The sequence below is a fragment of the Macaca fascicularis genome, chromosome 18 (genome assembly GCF_037993035.2).
Source record: "Macaca fascicularis isolate 582-1 chromosome 18, T2T-MFA8v1.1".
NCBI lineage: Eukaryota > Metazoa > Chordata > Mammalia > Primates > Cercopithecidae > Macaca > Macaca fascicularis.
Genome location: NC_088392.1, coordinates 68,573,179 through 68,597,245, shown reverse-complemented (window position 1 = coordinate 68,597,245; position 24,067 = coordinate 68,573,179). Strand labels below are relative to the sequence as shown.

The window sequence follows — 24,067 nt, the reverse complement described above, 5'->3', positions numbered from 1 at the left end:
AATACACACATCCAGAGGGACACAAATGCAGTGTCATCTGTGGACACGGTCCTCCTGTTAACTTCATACAAGATCAGCCCTCCATCTGCAGGTGTCATAGCTTCCTCAACAATTAGTTCCCAAGTCAAATAAAATACCAACCAAAAAATTGTACATCTTTCATCTTTTAGGGGAATTTTTACTTGTAAATTTAGGATTCCACCATTTCTTTAAAGCAAAGTCACTAGTAGCTGAGGGTGGTGGCACACGTGGGTGGTACCAGCTACTCAGGAAGTGGAGGCGGGAGGATCACTTGAGGAGCCCAGAAGTATGAGGCTGCAGTGAGCTATGATCTCACCACTCCATTCCGGCCTGGGTGACAGACCGAGACCCCATGTCTTAAAAAAAAAAAAAAAAAAAAGCAAAGCCACTACAATATATTAGTATAAGGAGGGCATGCCTGCTTCATTACAGATGATATCACACATGTTCTTGTTTACTTATTTATTTAACCAAATTTTTTTTTTTTTTTTTTTTTTGAGACAGAGCCTTACCCTGTTGCCCAGGTTGGAGTGTAGTGGCACAATCTCAGCTCACTCCAACCTCCGCCTCCTGGGTTCAAGTGATGCTCCTGCCTCAGCCTCCCCAGTAGCTGGGACTACAAGCACGCACCACTATGCCTGGCTAATTTTTGTATTTTTAGTAAAGATGGGATTTCATCATGTTGGCCAGGCTGGTCTCAAACTCCTGAGCTCAACTGATCTGCCTGCCTCAGCCTCCCAAAGCGCTGGGATTACATGCGTGAACCCCTGCGTCTGGCCAATGTCACACAAGTTCTGAGATGAAAACCACAATGGCTCTCTTGTCTGGATTCCTGACTGCTCCTTAGCTTTGAGTTCTTTTAGTCTCTTCTCACAGGGACTCATGAAGTAATCATCTGGTTCAATCCCTGCATTCTTCAAATTTTCCAGGATTTTTTCCAGTCTGTGCGCTGATCTGGCTTCTTCAATCTTTCCTGTACTCAGGTACAGTGAACCCCTAGAAATCCAGGTGCTTACCACAGAGCAGGTATTTCTGACATCACTAGTTCTATCCAAACGAGGAAAAAACATCACTTCTGACAACATCACTTCTCTAGGTCTCAGAGGCTCACTTGGAATCCAGTTAACTAGGATTGGAAGCCAGTGGCTTCACTGGGTATCACAAAGGCCCTTAGTGGCATAAGTTCAGTAGAAACTGGGGGCCAGGATCACCTTATAAAGGTGTGAGGGGACTGCCACCTCGTTCTCACCAATCACCTGGTACCTATTTTCTTTCCATCACTTCTAGTCTGAGGTAAGGTCAAAGGCCCAGATACTACCCAAATATCTTCAAACCTCTCTGTCAGTTCTCAACAGAACATTTCTATTCTGTTCCAACATCCAGAATTATTATAACACCCCAAGGCACAATAGTAGAAAGGTAAAAGGTTTCAGCCTTTACTTGAACATTTGTTATTTCCAGCTGGAGCCGTGTGTCCTCAGGACTACTTGCTTCCAACATGGTCCTCGCTGAAGGCACTGAAGGTTGGAGGGATATTGGGACCAGATTTAAATATACAGTGTTTTCTGTCTGCATCACCTTGTCTCTGTTCCAGTTAAAGGGAATCCAAATTGTCCCAAGGGAACCTTTTCTGCAGATTCATCCAGCTCCCTCATTGCCACCACTGCCTCAACACCCTGACTCCGCAAGAACTGCAGGGCTATGAGCCTGCATCCCATGGTGCCCACTATAGCCCTGACCATGCAGCCACTCAAAAAACGCCAGACGCCTCTGAGGTGGGAAGTAATACTCTTGGCAGTTATCTGACCCAAAGTACCACTTATTTGCTTTATTTATGTATTTATTTATTTTTGAGACAGAGTTTCGCTCTGTCACCCAGGCTGGAGTGCAGTGGCACAATCTCGGCTCACTGCAACCTCCCTCCCAGGTTCAAGCAATTTTCCCGCCTCAACCTCCTGAGCAGCTGGGATTACAGGCACCCACCACCATGCCTGGCTAATTTTTGTATTTTTAGTAGAGATGGGGTTTCACCATGTTGACCAGGCTAGTTTCAAACTCCTGACCTCAGGTGATCTGCCCGCTCAGCCTCCCAAAGTGCTGGGATTACAGGTGTGAGTCACCATGCCCAGCCACATGTTTGCTTTAAATGGAATGTCTGGGGACTGTTAAACATGTGCCTAGGCGTATTTCCACATTTGAATGGGGTCCAAGAGTCTTGTGGAAAAGGAACTGAACTCTCTTCATGACTGGATACATCTGATGGACAGTTGTGGGGATGGGTGGAGGGAGGGACATGACCAGAGCTGGATAATGAAAGTGAAAGCCCTTAGGGGAATCCTCCTGAGTGCAGAAGTCTGGAGAGTGGGCCAGACTACATCAATCTGAGTGTTGGGAATGGTGATTCTGAGTAAAGAGTGAGGCCACTCTGGAACCATCTAGAGTAACTGTGGTAGAGATGAAAGAACTGAATAAATATACCAAGAGACCCAGGTGGGGTCCTCTTCTCTAAAAACCTGGGCATGAGAAGTGGGTTATCAACAATAACACCTGTAATGTCAATAATTCTGAGCTCCCATTGCAAAGTTCTCTTCCTTAATTATTGATGAGAATCCCTTGGGTGAACTCCAAGTATCCTATAGAATCCACTACTTAGTGGGTCTTAAATAAGATCTCTTTCCAGTCTCTTTCTAAACTTCAATAAAATCTCGATTTCAGAATATAATCATTAAAAATAAAATCAAATATTTGAAGAGGCCAGGAAACCAGAAGTGTAAAATAAGGAGTGTGTATGACTTCAGGTGCTCTGACAAGCAGGTACTCCACAGGTAATATTAGAGATGCAAGAGGTAGATCGGGAGAAATGCCCAGGAGGGACAAGGGGAGCAGATTGGGCAGGAAGGGCCTTCAGTTTGTGGAGCTGATCTGACACCTGTGAAAGGTGAGTGGGGAAAGAAGAAAGCTTGACTAGAAAGGGACTCAATTCTAAGAAAGTTTCACCAGACCAGTGGGAAAACCTTAAGCCAAAGCCATCCATTACAGGAGCACCCTGAACCAGTACTCACAACCATACCCCGTCCTTCACTGGAAAGCAGCCTAGGGAGCATGGTGGTGTTGCAACCTGGAAGGGGATTGGGGAGCAGCAGCTGGGGTTACCTGCCAACTGTCTTCCCTGAATTAGGAAATCCAAGCGGTGCATTTTCATCCCCCCTCCATAGAGACCATTCAATAATGTGCTATAATCTGTAATAAGGATACCCTGGCCACATGGAGTTGGGTTCAGCAGATCTCCCACATGCTAAGTGGCATTTCCCTTTCTGGTGCTTCTCCAGAACTTTGGAGCAAGGAGAGTATTAAATATAATCCAATCTTCTGCCTGCAGCTCTGTCACTCTGCTTCATGGCCCACTAACCTTGGCCCTGTTGATTTTTGCCTTCTGCAAAAAATTACCTTTTCAGGCTGGGCGCAGTGGCTCACACTTGTAATCCCAACACTTTGGGAAGCCGAGGCAGGTGGATCACTTGAGGTCAGGAGTTCAAGACCAGCCTGACCAACATGGTGAAATCCCATCTCTACTAAAAATACAAAAAATTAGCTGGGTGTGGTGGTGCATTCCTGTAATCCCAGTCACTTGGGAGGCTGAGGGAGGAGAATGGTGTGAACTCCAGAGGCAGAGGTTGCAGTGAGCTGAGATCGTCCCATTGCACTCCAGCCTGGGCAACAAGAGCGAAATTCCATCTAGAAAAAAAAGAAATTACCCTTTCATTCCTTCAAGCCTGTTCTTGGCTCTGGCCACCTGCCATGGTCTAGCACCTCCTGGAAGTCCAGGATCAGCTGCCCAGGAAGCAGCTCCCCAACAAAGCATGAGCTGTGTCTGCCTCTGCCCACCTCTGGATTTCAGGTGCCTGCTTGCCCTTCCAGAAGTAATTGCTGTCTCCTTATAACAGGTAAACACTGTTTTCAGTATCTTAGTGTCCTTCCAGTATATAAATGGCATACAATTGATATTTACCTGTTTTCTTTCTTTTTCTAGACAAATAATAGTGACAATACATACTGTTCTGCACCTTTTTTCATCTGACTACAAATCTTGGCAATCTTTCTACCATTTCATAAAGTGCCTTGTTTTTATGTTTGAATAATACTGTTTGTATAGATGTGCTATGATGCTTTATTCAAGCAGGCCCCTCTTGATGGACTCCTACAAATTCAAAGGTGTTACAAATCTGTGACTATCACAATCCTATGATGAACTATCTCCTTCCTCCCTTCCTTCCTTCCTTCCTTCTTTCCTTCCTTCCTTCCTTCCTTTCCTTCTTTCCTTCTTTCTTTCTTTTTTTGAGACGGAGTCTCGCTCTGTCGCCCAGGCTGGAGTGCAGTGGCCGGATCTCAGCTCACTGCAAGCTCCGCCTCCCGGGTCTACGCCATTCTCCTGCCTCAGCCTCCCGAGTAGGTGGGACTACAGGCGCCCGCCACCTGGCCCGGCTAGTTTTTTGTATTTTTTAGTAGAGACGGGGTTTCACTGTGTTAGCCAGGATGGTCTCGATCTCCTGACCTCGTGATCCGCCCGTCTCGGCCTCCCAAAGTGCTGGGATTACAGGCTTGAGCCACCGCGCCCGGCCTCTCTCTCTCTCTCTCTCTCTCTTTTTCTTTCTTTCTTTCTTTCTTTCTTTCTTTCTTTCTTTCTTTCTTTCTTTCTTTCTTTCTTTCTTTTTCTTTCTTTCTTTCTTTCTCTTTCTTTCTTTCTTTCTTTCTTTCTTTCTTTCTTTCTCTTTCTTTCTTTCTTTCTTTCTCTTTCTTTCTTTCTTTCTTTCTTTCTTTCTTTCTTTCTTTCTTTCTTTCTTTCTTTCTTTCTTTCTCTCTCTCTCTCTTTCTTTCTTTCTCTCTTGATTTCTTTCTTTCTTTCTTCTTCTTTTTTTCTTTATTTTGAGACAGAGTCTCACTCTGTTACCCAGGCTGGAGTGCAGTGGCACAATCTTAGCTCACTGCAGCCTCCGCCTCCCAGGTTCAAGCAATTCTTCTGCATCAACCTCTCAAGTAGCTGGGATTATGGACATGCGCCACCATGCCTGGCTAATTTTTGTATTTTTAGTAGAGATGGGGTTTCACCATGTTGGCCAAGCTGGTCTTGAACTCCTGACCTCAGGTGATCCACCTGCCTTGTTCTCTCAAAGTGCCGGGATTGCAGGTGTGAGCCACTGTGCCCGGTCTTTTTTCTTTTCTTTTTTTCTTTTGAGACAGGGTCTAACTATTGCTTAGGCTGGAGTACAGTGGCACAATCATGGCTGACTGCAGCCTCAACCTCCCTGGCTCAAGTGATCTTCCCATCTCAATCTCCTAAGTAACTGGGGCCACAGCTGTGCACCACTCTGCCTGGGTAATTTTTTTTTTTTTTTTTTTTTTTGAGACGGAGTCTCGCTCTGTCGCCCACGCTGGAGTGCAGTGGCCGGATCTCAGCTCACTGCAAGCTCCGCCTCCCGAGTTTACGCCATTCTCCTGCCTCAGACTCCCGAGTAGCTGGGACTACAGGCGCCCGCCACCTCGCCCGGCTAGTTTTTTGTGTTTTTTTTAGTAGAGACGGGGTTTCACCGTGTTAGCCAGGATGGTCTCGATCTCCTGACCTCGTGATCCGCTCCTCTCGGCCTCCCAAAGTGCTGGGATTACAGGCTTGAGCCACCGCGCCTGGCCAATTTTTTTTTGTAGAGACTATGTTACCCAGGCTGGTCTTGAACTCCTGGGCTCGAGTAATCCTCCAGCCTCAGCCTTCCAAAGTACTGGGATTACAGAGATGAGCCAGCATACCCAGCCTGTATGTCATTTTCAACATGTGTGAATTGCTAAAGATAATCAAAGACAGACATTAAAGTAATAAAAACAGATTTTATTCAGTAACTACTGACAGCTGAAAGAGGTGAGCTCCATTCCAACTTATCCAGAGGTAACTGAGCAATTTAATGAAAGAATAAGGGAGAGAGGAAGGGGAATAAACAGGGGCTCAAACAGTCAGGGAAGTGAAAAATTACAAAAAGTAGGTAAGAATTTGGGTCAACCTGTTGCAGTGGCTCACACCTGTAATCCCAGAAGTTTGGGAAGCCAAGGCAGATGGATCACTTGAGCTCAGGAGTTTGAGACCAGCCTGGCCAACATGGTGAAACTCCATCTATAAAAACTACAAAAATTAGCTGGGCCTGGTGGTGCACACCTGTAGTCCCAGTTACTTGGGAGGCTGAGGCAGGCGGATCACTTGAGCCAAATTGTTTGAGGAGGTCGAGGCTGCAGTGAACTGTAATCATGCCACTGCACCTCCAGTCTGGGCAACAGAGTGAGATTCTGTCTCAGAAAAAAGCAAAAAAATGTGGGTGAGCATAAATATGATTAGTCCAGCTATGTCTACTAGCTGACTTTTTTTTTTTTTTTTTTGAGACAGAGTCTTGCTCTGTCACCCAGGCTGGAGTGCAGTGGCACAATCTTGGCTCACTGCAACCTCCGCCTCCTGGGTTCAAGCAATTCTCCTGCTTCAGCTTCCTGAGTAGCTGGGACTACAGGCATACAACACCACGCCTGACTAATTTTTGTATTTTTAGTAGAGACAGGGTTTCACCATGTTGGCCAGACTGGTCTCAAACTCCTGGCCTCAAGTAATCCGCCCACGTCAGCCTCCCAAAATGCTGGGATCACAGGTGTGAGCCACCACGCCAGGCCTACTAGCTGGCAATTATTGAAGTTAGGATTCTCCTCAGACTGAGAGACAGGTCGTACCCTTCCTGGTGGTTACATTTCAAAGGAGTAGCTTTCAGGTCCTTGACAATGACATGCCTAGTTTATATGAGATATGTACATATGTCATTGGTATCCATGGGGATTGATTCCAGGACCCCCAAAGATACTAAAATTCCCAGATGCACAAATCCTTGATACAAAATGGTGTCATATTTGCATATAACTTACATGTATCCTCCTGTATACTTTAAATAATCTTTGGATTACTTGTAATATCTAATATAAACCTATATAAATAATTGTTATTCTGTATTGCTTAGGGAATAATGATAAGAAAAAAGTCTGTACATGTTCAATACAATGCAATTGTTTCCAAATATTTTTGATCCACAGTTGGTTGAATCCAACAGATAAAAAGCACTGGCTCTATAACCCGAAGGGACAGAGAAAGGATTTACAAATGTAAGCTTCTTTCAACTAAATTCTCTAGGAAAGAAGGAGTCAGGGCCTATTGTTAGGTGTTGACTACAACAAACTTAGCTTCAGCTTTCGCAGACAGGAACTCAAAGGGAGCGAGGTTGTCCCAGGGATGCAATTTTAGGCAGTCAGAAGCCACGCCAGAGTTGGCCAGGTCTCTTAGAGCTCATGTTGTGCCAAGAGTTATTTTGTAGTTCTCAGAATGTAGCCGCAAGATAAATATCATACGTTCAGTCACTGGGTCAAATTGCCCTCCTTAGAGAGGACATCAATTTTTTTTTTTTTTTTTTGAGGCGGAGTCTCGCTCTGTCGCCCAGGCTGGAGTGCAGTGGCGCGATCTCGGCTCACTGCAAGCTCCGCCTCCCGGGTTCCCGCCATTCTCCTGCCTCAGCCTCCCGAGTAGCTGGGACTACAGGCGCCGCCACCACGCCCAGCTAAATTATTTTTATATTTTTTTTTTAGTGGAGACGGGGTTTCATTGTGTTAGCCAGGATGGTCTCGATCTCCTGACCTCGTGATCCGCCTGCCTCGGCCTCCCAAAGTGCTGCTGGGATTACAGGCTTGAGCCACCGCACCCGGCCAAGAGGACATCAATTTATGCTCCTACCCAGAATGTATAAAATTGCCTGCTTCCGCCGGACGTGGTGGCTCATGCCTGAAATCCTAGCATTTTGGGAGGCCAAGGCAGGTAGATCACTTGAGGTCAGGAGTTCAAGACCAGCCTGGCCAACATGGCGAAACCCCATCTCTACTAAAAATACAAAAATGAGCCAGGTGTGGTGATGGGTGCCTGTAGTTTCAGCTACTTGGGAGACTGAGTTAGGAGAATTGCTGGAACCCAGAGGGTGGAGGTTGCAGTGAACCGAGATTGCGCTACTGCATTTCAGCCTAGACGACAGATTGAGACTCTGTCTCAAAAAAAAAAAAAAAAAAAAGAATTACCATATGATCCAGCAATCCCACTACTGGGTACCTACCCAGAGGAAAATAAGTCATTATATGAAAAAGACACTTGCAGATACATGTTTATAGCAGCACAATTTGCAATTGCAAAATATGGAACCAGCCTAAGTGTCCATCAACCAACAAGTGGATAAAATGTGGTATATATACACTGTGAAACACTACTAAGCCATAAAAAGGAATAAAATAATGACATTTGCAGTAACCTGGATGGAGCTGGAGACCATTATTTGGAGACCATTATTCTAAGTGAAGTAACTCAGGAACAGAAAACCAAATATTGTATGTTCTCACTTACAAGTAGGAGCTAAACTATAAGGACATGAAGGCATAAGAATTATAGAATGGACTTTGGAGACTTGGTGGGAAGGGAGGGGTGAGGGATAAAAGACTATACACTGGGTACAGTGTATGTGCTTGGGTGACAGGTGCACCAAAATCTCAGAAATTACCACTATAGAACTTATCCATGTAACAAGAAAACCACCTGTTCCCCAAAAACTATTGCAATAATAATAAAAAAATCCTCACACATTTGATTCCTTCTTGGTGTCTACTTCTCAGAAAACTCAGATTAACACACTGACCCTTTCTTCTGCTATCCCCAATCACTATTAAGCCCAGTCAGTAAATGTTTTTATTTCAGAAATTGTACTTTTCAGTTATTGAATATGTGTTTGGCTCTTTTTTATAGTTTCCATTTCTCTGTTGACATTTCCTGTATATTATTCAATAATTATTGTGGTACTTTTCATCAGTACTCTAGTGAAGGAAAAACAGCCCAATTTATTATCTAGACAAGCAAACTTTTTATCTAAAATACAACTGGAAAAGGGCAAAGATGTCAAATGTCCTTGACTTTGAGAACTTCCAGATTTAAATTTATTCTTTAATTCTAAGGAAATGCTATTAAATGTAATAGTCACATCTCATCTTAATTGACTAGGAATTTCTGTCACAATGTTTCAGAAAGGATGCCATCTTTTCCGGGATAAAAAATTGTCAAGTTATCGTACTAAAGTTATATAAGATGTCAGTTAACATTAGGGGAAGCTGGATAAAGGATATGAGCGGCTGGGCGCGGTGGCTCAAGTCTGTAATCCCAGCACTTTGGGAGGCCGAGACAGGTGGATCACGAGGTCAGGAGATCGAGACCATCCTGGCTAACACAGTGAAACCCCGTCTCTACTAAAAAAATACAAAAAAACTAGCCGGGCGAGGTGGCGGGTGCCTGTAGTCCCAGCTACTCGGGAGGCTGAGGCAGGAGAATGGCCTGAACCCGGGAGGCGGAGCTTGCAGTGAGCTGAGATCCGGCCACTGCACTCCAGCAAGGGGGACAGAGTGAGACTCCGTCTCAAAAAAAAAAAAAAAAAAAAAAAAAAGGATATGAGCAACTCCTGAACTATTTTGCAACTTTAGTTCCTATCCTTTGCTGAAAGGGTCCTGATTAATATAGTTAATAAAAAGAAAATGTATTCATTGAATATTTGTAGAGATAGACCTCAACAGGGAACTTCTGAAATACTGATCCTCATCCATGAATTATAATTTGAGATTAAAGAAATTATCTCCTTTCTAATATATTCTGAACATATCCAACTTCAAATCATTCTTTTAAACTAAGCATTAGTAATGTCTTTTCTATTCATGCTCTTATGTTATACTATATATATTTCCTGAGTGAAATATATATAGTATATATACTGCTGAGGCAGGGGAATGGCGTGAACCTGGGAGGCGGAGCTTGCAGTGAGCAGAGTTCGTGCCACTGCACTTCAGCCTGGGCGACAGAGCGAGACTGTCTAAAAAATAAACAAATCAATAAATAAGAAATTAATCATCTTTCCCACTAACTTTACTCTTTTAAATAGAATTTTAAAATGTTAATTGATAAAAAAATAATCTATCTGAACTCTAAAAGAAGGTGACATCCAGCCATCAAACCTAATTGTTTTTCTTCCAATTACTTGAGTCATCCTTTTTTCCTGCTTACTATAACCATCATCTACTACAATAACATCCTAATTTTAGTTTCAATTCCCACCCCAATACATCCCCCACATGCTGCCAGGGTTGTATCCGAATTGCCAGGCTGTCTCTCTGTTTTCTATCTTTATCTTCATCTTTATTTTTTTTAGAGACAGGGTCTTGCTGTGTCACCCAAGCTGAAATTCAGTTACATGACCATAGCTCACTGCAGCCTCAAGCCTCTGGGCTCAAGCCATCCTCCTGCCTCAGCCTCCTGAGTAGCTAGTACTACAGGGGTGGGCCACCACGCAAGGCCGTCTGTTGAGTGGCTTCCTATTACATAGAAAGTACAAACTCTCTTTGATCTCAGCTTTGCTCCTGTCTCTAGCCTCCCTTCCAGGCACTCACTTTCCCCTGCTTTATCTCAAGCGGTTAAACCTGCCCATAATATCATGTTGTTCCTTGATTTCCCACCTTGACTCATGTCTTAAGACATCAGTGCTCTTCCTGCCCTTGTCACCTGTGACTGTTCCTCCTTTATCAGCTCAGGAGGTAGTTACTTCATGATGCGACTCCTTAATTTCTAAATTCAGATCTGGTGCCCCTCTCTGAGCTCTCAGGAATTATGTCTCTATTGAAAAATTCCTGCGGCTATCAGAGTGGTCTTTTTCCTTTGTCCCCCTCTCATTTGTTTTTCTGCTGTAATTGAGAAAATAGCAGTCCAAGTTACAGCTACTCCTAATGAACACTAGATGTCACTCTTGTCTTTTGTTTGAGCAAATGAGTTGCCACTAATTCTACCTCTAAACTCAGCTTTTAAAATTGTCGTTTTCCTGGTTAAATCTCAGAGTTAAAAATAAAAGCATTTCTGTCCTGAAGTTGTTTGTTTGTTTGTTGTTTGTTTTAACGAAACCAAGTCTTTATATGTATGCAGGTTCAACAAGGAATGAATCCCAAAATAAAAGCTACGCCGTTAAATAAACTGGCTTAGCCCTGCCATCCCAGCTGTTACTGCTATCGAAACAAATATATTGATTTTCAAAAGCATGTAATTAATTGTATTTTGGGGGGCAAAATAATGGAACTTGGGAAATTTGTCTTTTAAAGGTTTTTCTAATCTTCATAAAAGATAAACTCTTACCCTTTGTAATACAAATGAGTAGTAAATATTTTATGATCTATTATGATTATCTGTAGAGCTATCAAAGTGTTAAATAGTTTAAAGGAGGTCTGAAGATTACACCAAAACAATACTATATCAAGGAAAAAAATTTAGGACATGTTTTCAAAAGCAAAGGCTTGATGGTGCTTTAATTATTTTAATTTTTTATGTTTCTTATACACAGAAGACTCATATCATGTCAACTTTTATTTTCCTTCCCAAATCTAACAGTCTCCCAGTTTACCAGCTCTGTAAATGGCTCCACTCCCATTCAATTATTCTAGCCTCGAACTTTGTGGTATTCCTAAATTTTCCCTTCCCTTCATAATCTATAACCAAATCATTAGCAAAAAAATCTATTGGCTCTTCCTTCAAAATATATAGCTAGGCCAGGTGCAGTGGTTCACACTTGTAATCCCAGCACTTTGGAAGGCCAAGGCAGGCACATCATGAGGTCAGGAGTTTGAGACCAGCCTGGCCAACATGGTGAAACCCCATCTCTACTAAAAATACAAAAATTAGCTGGGCGTGGTGGCAGATGCCTGTAATCTCAGCTACTCGGGAGGCTGAGGCAGGAGAATTGCTTGAACCCAGGAGGCAGAAGTTGCAGTGAGCCAAGATCGTGCCACTGCACTCCAGCCTGGGTGACAGAGCAAGACTCTCTCAAAAAAAAAAAGTATATATATATAAAATATGTCCACCACTCTTATCTCCACTGCCACCACCCTGGTCCAAGTCACTGCCTCTCTCCTACCACAAGAATTTTCTTACTGGTCTCTGCCCGGGCTGCCCAAGCCACTGTAAGCCCTCAGCTCTGAGAAAGAGGCCAACTCCATTCTAAATCTGTTTTACATAGAATCCTTAAGGAACAACCTCAGGTAAAAACTCCTCAAATTTGAACTAATCTAAGGAAGTTCACATAGTAAAAAGAACCATGAAACAGTTTAATGAATTGTAGGAACATTGTCTAGCCATCACAATCCTAGGCTTCCAGAAAAGAGGATTCGATATTGCTTTCTATTACAGCAGATATTACCACCAATGTTCTTTTTCTATTGGACTCTAAATAATCAGAACTGCCCAAAAGGAGTTATTTATATTAGTGAAAGAACAGTGAATCTTGAAAGTATTTCTCCTGTGGCAATAATGCTTTTTGTTATATGGTAGATGCAGCTTCCGCAAATAATTGAAATTTTCATCTTGTTATTAAACAGTCTAGCCTCTTTGCAATTCATTTTATGGGAGAACATTTATTGGACAAGCCTGCCCTTCCCGGGTGATTTACACTGATTAAGTTAGAAATGGAGCAACATCTATTCCTTTCATTAAAGAGGGGTAATTTCTCCCATAAAATTTATTGGTATGGTATAGGGAAGGTCAATCTATTAAATTTTTTTGGAAATTTGTTTTTAGCTCCATTCAGCAGATCAATCTCCAGCCAGCCTGAGCCTAGACAATATGTTTCTCTTGTCATCTGATCTAACAGAGAAGCTGAGAATTACATTTTAAGGGATTGGAATGAAGTGTTCCTATCATCTGCTTCTTTTTTTGTCTCTCAGGGTCTTCTGAATCCAGTTATTTTTCACCATGTATTTTGATTCAATTTATTCCTTCATCCTCAGTTTAGCACAGGGAAGGAACATTATAAACACATATAACTATCTGAAAATAATATTTAGGCACCCCTTTTAATGCACAGAAGTTATTGCTTCTAAATTCAAGTTAATTTGTTTTCTAATATAGTTTGTGTAAAACTATTTAAAATTTTCCATTTCTTATCCCAAAAATATTTTTTCCAAGATTGAACAGAGGAGATAGGGGACAACTGTCCAGATTATGGTAGCCAACATTATAAATAGGAGTCATGCCTTAGATATTGCTTCCTTAATATATTTTTAATAAACTGGTTACCATTTATTGAATATATTCTATGTGTCAGTGGCTGAGCTGAGCACTTTCTGTGCTTTCCCATTTAACTTATTTAGTCTTCACATCAACCCTGTCAAGTAGGTGTCGTTCTCTTGTTTTACAGCTGAGGAAACTGAGGTCAGTGATGTTAAGTAACTACCCAAACCCACACCACCAGTATGTGACACTGCAGGGCTCAAGCCCCAGTTCTTTCGGGACCCAACCTATGTTTGTTTGTTTGTTTTTAACCAAACTACACTTCCTTTGATGCTTGCTCTTACCTGCAAATGTTCTCAAGTGGATACTCATGAGAATAACTTACAAGCTTCTAGTGTTCAGGAGATTTTGAATCCTTGATATTTTTTATCTTGTTCAATGAACTAGTCTAAAATGCACTCAAACATGGAGACCCATCTGAGCCAAGTGGACAATTTTAGAAAGCACTTGTTGGATTGTCTTTAAAATTGCATCCTCAGACTTATAAAACATTTCTCAAAATTAACCAGAGAAATTAGGTACCGCTTTTAGTAATAATAATTTTAATTTAAGTCCAAACTACTATCTATATATAGTATATGTAAAAGTCCATACAATTATATATATAGATTATCTATTATCTATGTTTTGTGGACATGATGGTTGATATAAAAACCACAATCTTGCATGGCATTTGATTTTGTTGTGAAGTAGATAAGAGTCCTGTAGATTTCTAAGAGCCTAAAAAATGCTAGTCCTCTGCTCACCCTACCAGGGAAAATGATGAAAGTTTAGGCTGATGGACGTGCCTTAGGAGCAGCACCTTGGGACACCAAAATAGACTGAGTGCTAAAGGAGAGATGACTATAAGCGAAATAAGTGGAGCATCTGTTAAGACCCAGAGAGGTGCTGCACTGATTTATGATCAGGCTAGTCATAGACTATAACTATTTTATATATATATAAACACTTTTATATATATTTATATATTATATAAATTATATATTTATATATATTTTTATATATGTATATATATACACACACACTTTTTTTTTTTGAGACAGAGTCTCACTGTGTTGCACAGGCTGAAGTGCAGTGGCGTAATCTCTCCTCACCGCACCTCCGCCTCCCGGGTTCAAGCTATTCTCCTGCCACAGCTTCCCCAGTAGTTGGGACTACAGGCATGCGTCCCCATGCCTGGCTAATTTTTTGTATTTTTTTAGTAGAGACAGGGTTTCACCATGTTGGCCAGGATGGTTTTGATTCCTTGACCTCATGATCTGCCTGCCTCGGCCTCCCAAAGTGCTGGGATTACAGGCGTGAGCCACTGCACCCGGCCATCTTTTTTTTTTTTTTTTTTTTTTTAAGAAACATAAACATAAATTTAACTAGCAATAGTTAATTCATTATTTTATATATAGGACTTTCCTCGTAATTTCTGTTATTCTCTAAGACATTTACTTTATTTATTTAACAAATGTTGGATATTAGATGAAAATTTCACTGAAGACAGAAAATATTATCTATTTAAACTATGGCCAGAATATAGACATTTATGACTTGTTTTTTATCCCTATTTTACTCCAGGGGAAAATGCTAAAATTAAATTCAGATTTGATCACTATATATATCTTTTCTTCCTCACTATATTTTGATCCTGAAATAAGTTGTGATATTCAGTTATGACAGAGAAAAAATACTTGGAAACTATATGTCACACAAATTAAAGGAAAATTATTTTTGTTCTGATTATAAATTTAGAATTTTACATTATGCATTCTAAAGGCAAGATCTAAAGAACTTCTAATAAGTATTTCGCACTTCTATTGAGAGTAAATTAAAAACACCTAAAACATCAGAGTAAGAAGGAAAAAACATAAAACAGAAGAAGTTAGAGAATTTTAGAGGGGAAAATGTATAGGCTTAAAACCAATAGCTGGAACATTTTTAAAGCTGTTACATGAGGATTTAGATTTCCCTTCCTCCCCGACCAAGCATGGCATTGCTATTAAGGGAAGTAACACCTATTTAAAGGATGTTAAGAAAGTAAAATTTTGTTTTGCTTCACACCAATAAGCTAACACTGTAGCATGAAGTTGGTCAGGTAACACGTTTTGTAATTACAGTGGCAGATGCTGGTCATTATAGAGTCCCAAGAGAGTTCCAGGCTCTGGGCTTAAAATCCTGGCTTTTCTTTGATATGGAGGGCTAGAGATTCCTCCACCCCTTCCCAACACCTTCACCTCACCACTCCTCTGCAAAAATTCAGGTTCAGCAAAAACTCATCGACATCTTTTAATCTCATATTTCTTTATTTGCAGCCTATTTATCTTCTTTTATAATATTAATTTTCTTAATACAGTTTCTCTTTTAGCCTTCTGTTTTTCAATACTTTTAGCCAAAATCTAATGTATAGTAGTTATAGAATATATCTTTTGTTTTAAAAATTACTTTTTTAAAAAGTAATTTTTCATGCATGTTGCAATACCTCTGTCATCACACCCTATTAAACTTTATATATAGCTCAGTCTCCATGACTATTCTTAAACCTTATTTACACAGCACTTAGGTAATTGTTAAGTGTTTTTACTTCTTTTTCTCATGTCTTTATATATTGTCTTCTCAATGTATGTGGTCCTTATTGATTAAAATTTGTTGTTGTTACTACTGTTTTATTTGCAAACAGTCTCAGCCCACATTTAAGTAATTTTCACAAATGGCAGCCAGCAAGCGATCTGAACAGGTAGACAAGATACACTAGGGTAACACCTTTTTTTTTCCTTTGAGATGGAGTCTTGTTCTGTTGCATACGCTGGAGTAAAATGGTGCGATTGCAGCTCACTGCAACCTCTGCCTCCCGGATTCAAGTAATTCTTCTGCCTCAGCCTCCCAAGTAGCTAGGATTACAGGCGCCCACCACCACGCCCAGCTAATTTTTGTATTTTTAGTAGAGACAAGGTTTTACCAGGTTCGTTGGGCTGGTCTCAAACTCCTGACGTCAGGTGATCCACCCACCTCAGCCTCCCAAAGTGCTGGGATTACAGGCATGAGCCACTGCACCCAGCCGGCACTTTTTTTAAAAAAGAAAGAAACAAGGAAAACAAGCCTAAGTACTTAAAACTACCCAAAGATGCTTTGATTTGACCACTCTACACATATTCAGCAAATCAGCCAAACTGAATTTGAAAATGAATCATCCTTTGAATCTGATCCCGGCCTCACAGCCCATTGGGCTGCATACTTGTCCAGAGCTCAGGTATTCTGGAAACAGCAGCAACATAGCAACCAAGGCTAAGGTATTGACTGGCTGATTTTTAGGGATCCATATGCTGCTAGAACATTCGGTGATCACTTACAAAGACAGGTATGGTTATCACAATCCGTCCTTTTCCAGAAATTAAAGATTGTTTCTAAAATACTTTTTTTTTTTTTTATTGAGATGGATTCTGGCTCTGTCACCCAGGCTGAGTGCAGTGGTGTGATCTCAGCTCACTGCCACCTCTGCCTCCCAGGTTCAAGCGATTCTCCTGCCTCAGAGTAGCTGGAATAACAGGCAGGTGCCACCACGCCTGGCTAATTTTTGTGTTTTTAGTAGAGACGGGGTTTTGCCGTGTTAGCCAGGCTGGTCTCACACCTCAGATGATCTGCCTGCCTCGGCCTCCCAAATTGCTGGGATTACAGGTGTGAGCCACTATGCCCAGCCCAAAGATGGTTTATAAAATTCTGATACTTAAAGAATCACTTCATGATATCTGAATGGACATATGTCCTTATGAGTGTATCCTAGAGTCATTCTTCCACTCATTCCACAGCTGTGTCCTGGGATACAGGCATACATGATACAGATGTGAGGAAGACACAACAATCCCTGATTTTACAAAAGCATTCGTGGCTGACCCTCACCCCTTGACATCCACAAGGGACCCTTCTACCTCTTTGCTCAGGAATCTAGCCAGACCCATCTTGGTTTATGCTGCAAATGTACTGTCAAGTGTTTTGTTTGTTTGTTTTGAGACAGAGTTGTGCTCTGTTGTCCAGGCTGGAGTGCAGTGGCACGATCTCGGCTCACTGCAAGCTCTGCCTCCCAGGTTCACACTGTTCTCCTGCCTCAGCCTCCTGAGTAGCTGGGACTAAAGGCACCCACCACCATGCCTGGCTAATTTTTTGTATTTTTAGTAGAGATGGGGTTTCACCATGTTAGCCAGGATGGTCTCGATCTCCTGACCTCGTGATCCTCCTGCCTCAGCCTCCCAAAGTGCTGAGATTACAGGCATGAACCACCACACCCGGCCTAACCCATTCAATTTGTTTCTAATCCTGCTTTCAAAGTATTAGATGGTTCATGATTTCCTTCAAATAACTTACCTGAAGAATTAATATTAATAATAATGGGCCAGGGGCAGTGGTTCATGCCTGTAATCCCAGCACTTTGGGAGGCCGAGGTGGGCAGATTACAAGGTCAGGAAATCGAGACCATTCTGGCTAACACGATGAAACCCTGTGTCTATTAAAAATACAAAAAATTAGCTGGGCGTGGTGGCATGCACCTGTAATCATAGCTACTCGGGAGGCTGAAGCAGGAGAATCGCTTGAACCCTGGAGGCAGAGGTTGCAGTGAGCTGAGATCGCGCCACTGCATTCCAGCCTGGGTGAAAGAGTGAGACTCCATCTCAAAATAAATAAATAAATAAAATCATATATATATATATATGTTGATAATTAGTACTTGACTTTACTTGAGGTATTGTGCTAAATATTTCACATGCATGGTCTCATTTAATCCTTAAAACAACCTATGTAGAGTTGTTATTCTCATTTTACACATAGAGAAAACTGAGGCTTGGAGAAAGTGCAAAATTTTGCCAAAGTTATACCTAGTAAGTGGTGGGAAAATGGATTTGGAGTACTCTGACTTCAAAGTTCCAATTTTTCCCCTTCTTTTCCTATCCCCGCCATTCTCCTCTTTAGTTTAATTAATTAATTAATTATATTGTTATTATTTGGAGACAAGGTTTTACTCCCATTGGCCAGGCTGGAGTACAGTGGAGCAATGTCAGCTCACTACAACCTCCGCCTCCTGGGCTCAAGCAATTCCCTGGCCTCAGCCTCCTAAGTAGCTGGGACCACAGGCGCACACCACCACACATAGCTAATTTTTTTTTTTAAACAGAGTTTCGCTCTTGTTGCCCAGACTTGAGTGCAATGGTGCGATCTCTGCTCACTGCAACTTCTGCCTCCCGGGTTCAAGACATTATCCCGCCTCAGCCTCCTGAGTAGCTGGGATTGCAGGCATGTGCCACCACGCCCGGCTAATTTTGTAATTTTAGTAGAGACGGGGTTTTCTCCATGTTGGTCAGGCTGGTCTCGAACTCTCGACCTCAGGTGACCTGCCCACTTCAGCCTCCCGAGGTGCTGGGATTACAGGCGTAAGCCACCACGCCCGGCCAACACACAGCTAATTTTTGTATGTTTTGTAGAGAGGAGATCTTGCTGTGTTGTCCAGGCTGGTCTCCAACTCCTGGGCTCAAACGATCTGCCCAAGTTGGCCTCCCAATGTGCTGGGATTATAGGGGTGAGCCATTACACCCAGGCTAAAGCTAAATTACTGTTTATTTTTATAACTATGGTCATTATGACTTACTACCAAACTTGTTTTCTATTTTGAATGCGCCAAAGGGTGCTTCATTCCTGAAGTTCATCAGTGTCTAGCGGCACAGGAAACAAGGACAAAATGCTTGATTTAGTTAAGACGCTTATGAATCAGTACTTTTCAAATCTGTGTCAATCAATAACTGAGGAAGATTAATCTGGCAATATTCCTATTCTTATAAATGTTTGTTTTAGAGATAGGATCTCGCTCTCACTAAGTTGCTCAGGCTGGCCTGGAACACTTGGCCTCAAGCAATCCTCCTGCCTCAGGCTCCCAAGACACTGGGATTGCAGCTATGAGCCCCGGTGCCAGCTGTCAGGCAATATTATTTTACTGTAGGTTATGCTTGACCTGACTAACAATGCTTACATAAGGAAAATAAAAAGATAACTCTCCACTCTTTTAGATGCCACATCCTGCCCATACATGGTTTTAACATCTTGCTTGAAAATTAAATAGAATCCTCAAGAAAGTATATCTTATTTAAGTATTTGAAAGAGATTCTATAATATTCTAAATGGTATGTGAGATAGAAAATGCATGGCGGACATTCACTCATTTTGTCTGCCCAGGATAATTTCCTCCCCTTCAGGAGACAACTCCCTGATTGCTATTCTTGGCCTGCGCCTGTGTGAGACTGGCCCCATCCTGCTAGTTCAAGGCTTGATCATGTGACCCAGGCCTAATTAGCCAGAAGTGCTGTGATTGGTTCAGGGGTGACCATGTGATCCTATCAAGGTCAGTGAGTCAACCTTGGGTCTTTTTCCAGAACCATGGCGGACTATATGTAGTCTTTCTCCTGGGTTTGCTAAACTGTTCGGAATTAAGTTGAATTGCTACTGACCACCTTTGCTGATACTGGGGAAGACTCTGCCTGATCTCATTTTCTCAGAGGAAAGGAGAGATGGAAAAACATTGCTTCAAAGGGCAAGTAAGAATCCGAATAAGGGTAAAGATTAAGGGAGGGAATTCCAAGTAGGAAAGGCCAGAAAGCAAAACTCTGAGGTGCAAATGTGCGTGATGAGGGTAGCGGGTAGTAAAGAGACAGGCAGGATGGAGTGGAGGTGCAGTGTTAGACGTCATTGAAGGGAAAGGTGCACAAGTGAATGGAACCGGGTCTTGGAGGCCTTGAATGTCAAGCAGAAACTTTGTAGCTTTGTTGGGGCAGGCATTAAATTCGAGTGGGTGGTTAAATATTAAATAGGAACAAGAATCTGACAATGTTGTGAATGATAGGTAGAATGGGAATATGGAAGAAACTGAAGTTAGTGTGACCGGCTGTGCAATCACTGTAGTGATTGAACGTAATTGATTTTGCTAATTTATTATTATTTCTTAATTTATTTAAAAATAGTTTGGCTCGCCAAAGTGGTGGCTCATGCCTGTAATCCCAGCACTTTGGGAGGCCGAGGCGGGTGGATCACTTGACGTCAGGAGTTCAAGACCAGCCTGACCAACATGGTGAAACTCCGTCTCTACGAAAAATACAAAAATTAGCCTGGCTTGGTGGTGGGCGCCTGTAATCCCAGCTACTTGGGAGGCTGAGGCAGGAGAATCGCTTGAACCTGGGGAGGCGGAGGTTGCAGTGAGCTGAGGTCACGCCACTGCACTCCAACCTGGGCGACAGAGCAAGACTCCGTCTCAAACAAACAAACAAACAAACAAAAAAAAAAACAGTTTGGCTCATAAGAATAATGAGAGGGTGAAAAGTAAAACAAAGTTATTTTTGAAGTCCCAAGTCAACAATATAGCAATCAACTGAAATGAAATATAATGCTAGAAAATGAGATTACATCAAACATTTGTACCAAGATCAGAATGTTCTAAGGCTTATGAACTAGTTGACTTTTTTTTTTTTTTTTTTTTTTTTTAAATAAGCTACAAATCAATGTGGTTTGCTTGGCTCCTGGCCTCCTTATAATCAGCCAATTAAAGCCACAGTCCCCATTAAGAATTTCCAACAGGAGTAAAGCAGAAGGAAATAGATAAATTATGAAAAGTGAGTTTAAGGCCGGGAGCAGTGGCTCACGCCTGTAATCCCAGCACTTTGGGAGGCCAAGACGGGTGGATCACGAGGTCAGGAGATCGAGACCATCCTGGCTAACACGGTGAAAGCCCGTCTCTACTAAAAATACAAAAAAATTAGCCAGGCGTAGTGGCGGGTGCCTGTAGTCCCAGCTACTCAGGAGGCTGAGGCAGGAGAATGGCGTGAACCTGGGAGGCGGAGCTTGCAGTGAGCCGAGATCGCGCCACCGCACTCCAGCCTGGGCAACTGAGCAAGACTCCGTCTCAAAAAAAAAAAAAAGAAAAGTGAGTTTAATTATTGTCTCCGAAATATCTCCTTTCCTTCCCTGCCCTCCTGTTTCTACCAACCCAGTTCAAGTTCAGACTCTCATACCTCTGCCCTGGGTTATTGAATTAGGTTCTTTCACATTTTCTTGCCTTCTTTTTTTCTCTGTTCAATCCAATTTATATATTACTTCCAGATGATCTTCTTAAATTACAGCTAAGATCATATCAACCCCCTGTTCCAAATACTTAACAATTTTCCATTGGGGTGCAAAAGCTTTAATGTGGTGTTCAAGGTCATCCAGAGGTCTGTCCTCAATTTCCCTCCCTGGCCTTGTTTCTCAGTACATCCTGCTTTCACTACATCAGATGAAATCATACCATACTTTCCTCACCAGACAAGAGAAATATTTTTATCCCCAAAGTGTGTAACCTCGCTCTCCTCAGGGTTCCAATAGCTTTCGTTGTAATCTCTCAGAGCACATCACATTAACCATCACCCAAAAGCCCTCTTCTGCCAGCTTGACAATAAGCAGTTTGAGGCACTGGATCTTGTTCATTTTGTATTTTCCACAGCACCAGTATAAACTTTTTTTTTTTTTTTCTGAGATGAGTCTCGCTCTGTCACCCAGACTGGAGTGCAGTGGCTTGATCTCAGCTCACTGCAACCTCTGCTTCCGGGGTTCAAGTGATTCTCCTGCCTCAGCCTCCTGAGTAGCTGGGATTACAGACATGCGCCACCACACCCGTCTAATGTTTTGTATTTTTAGTAGAAATGGGGTTTCATCATGTTGGCCAGGATGGTCTCGAATTCCTGACCTCGTGATCTGCCCACCTCGGTCTCCCAAAGTGCTGGGATTACAGGCGTGAGCCACCACACCGAGCCTAAACTTCTTTACTTTCGCTTTTATCAAAATTATACATGCCTATTACTTGAAAGAACCAAGTAGTTCTTTCTCAAGACTTACTAGGAAGAACAGCTATCCTTTACCACTTCTGTTATCTAATAATTTTGATATTTACCTCTATCTAAATAATACACTTATACTGCTATTTTATGATTTGTCAGTTTTAGACATTATGAATAAAACTTCATGAAAGAAGACAAAGATTTAGATCTTTCCCCTCCCCCACATGTTGCCACAACATACTTGCATTCTTCCTATCCTCCATCTTCCCAATGCAGTTATAATTTTTGTTATATCCATATTACTTATTAATATATAAATGGCTGGGCGCGGTGGCTTACGTCTGTAATCCCAGCATTTTGGGAGGCCGAGGCGGGCGGATCACCTGAGATTGGGAGTTTGAGACCAGCCCGACCAACATGGAGAAACCCTGTCTTTACTAAAAATACAAAATTAGCAGGGCATGGTGGCATATGCCTATAATCCCAGCTACTCGGTGAGGCAGGAGAATAGCTGGAACCCTAGAGGTGGAGGTTGTGGTGAGCTGAGATAGCACCACTGGACATCAGCCTGGGTAACAAGAGTGAAACTCCGTCTCAAAAACAAAAAATATATAAATTATATAAGTATTATATTATAAAAATCATTATATAAATAAGATAGCTCTAACGAGGATAATGATATAAATAATATGGATCTAACTATATGTATACATATTATGACTATGTAAATACTATTCGCAGCTAAGCCATATGGGAAACTATAATTATTTAGTCTTTTCTGTATGACTCTTTATCTTCTTTAGGATTAATTATTGTGTAATGTCTTTCATTTGCCTTGTTGTCTATATATGAATATTTTTTCTCTAAGTCAACCCCCAAATCTCCACTAATTGTCTAAATCTCTTAATACATTCACATGTATCAGGTGTTTCATCAATTTAATCTTCTTAAGAAGCTTTCTCTGTTTTCTGGCTTGTTCCAATCTGGACCAATTGCCCTCTATCCCAGTAGATAGGCATTGTCTTGGGATATTTCTTCACCATCATTCTGAGAATTCTGTTGGCTTTTCTATTATGTTGGACCTTTTGTTTCCTGTTTCTTACACCTTGCTTGTGACTTACTCCTTTGTTTTAATAAAGCACATTCTCTGAGTTTCCTGAGAAAGAATACATGAAAGATAAAGCCTTGAAGGACCTTTTGTGATTTAGAATGTCTTTATTTGACTCTCTTATTTGATTCATAGTTTAGCTTGGTCTATAATTATCACTTGGAAATAATTTTCTTTCAAAAATGTGCAGGTATTTCTTTATTGTCTTCTAGATTCCAATTATTTCTAATGAGATGTATAAACCTATTCTGATTCTTGATCCTTTGCATATGACCTGCTTTTTCTAATAGCTTGGAGAATCCTGTCTTTATTCTTTATTGTAATACATTTCAAAATGATATGCTTTGGGGTGAGTCTATTTTTATTGATAGTGTTGGATATTTTCAACTGAAAATTTGAATCGTTCATTTCTAGAATTTTTTCTTGAATTATTTCTTTGATAATTTTCTTCCTTTCTTTATCTAGAACTTTTTTTTTTTTTTTTTTTTTTTTTTTTTTTTGAGACGGAGTCTTGCTCTGTCACCCAGGCTGGAGTGCAGTGGCCGGATCTCAGCTCACTGCAAGCTCCGCCTCCCGGGTTTACGCCATTCTCCTGCCTCAGCCTCCCGAGTAGCTGGGACTACAGGCGCCCGCCACCTCGCCCGGCTATTTTTTTGTATTTTTTAGTAGAGATGGGGTTTCACCGTGTTAGCCGGGATCGTCTCTCGATCTCCTGACCTCGTGATCCGCCCGTCTCGGCCTCCCAAAGTGCTGGGATTACAGGCTTGAGCCACCGCGCCCGGCCTATCTAGAACTTCTATTAGTTGTATGTTGGATCTCAAGGACTGATCTTTAATTTTCCTAACTCTTCTATTCAGTTTTCCATTTCTTTTTTTTTTTTAACCCTACTTTCTGTAAGACTTTTTCAATTTTATTTTC

At 41.7% G+C, this 24,067-nt stretch overlaps 1 pseudogene; it reads right to left on the bottom strand.

The window, feature by feature from the left end:
* Nucleotides 1-507: 507 nt before the first annotated feature.
* LOC135968211 (nuclease EXOG, mitochondrial pseudogene) overlaps nucleotides 508-24,067 on the bottom strand; it is a 38,718-nt pseudogene continuing 15,158 nt past the window's right edge.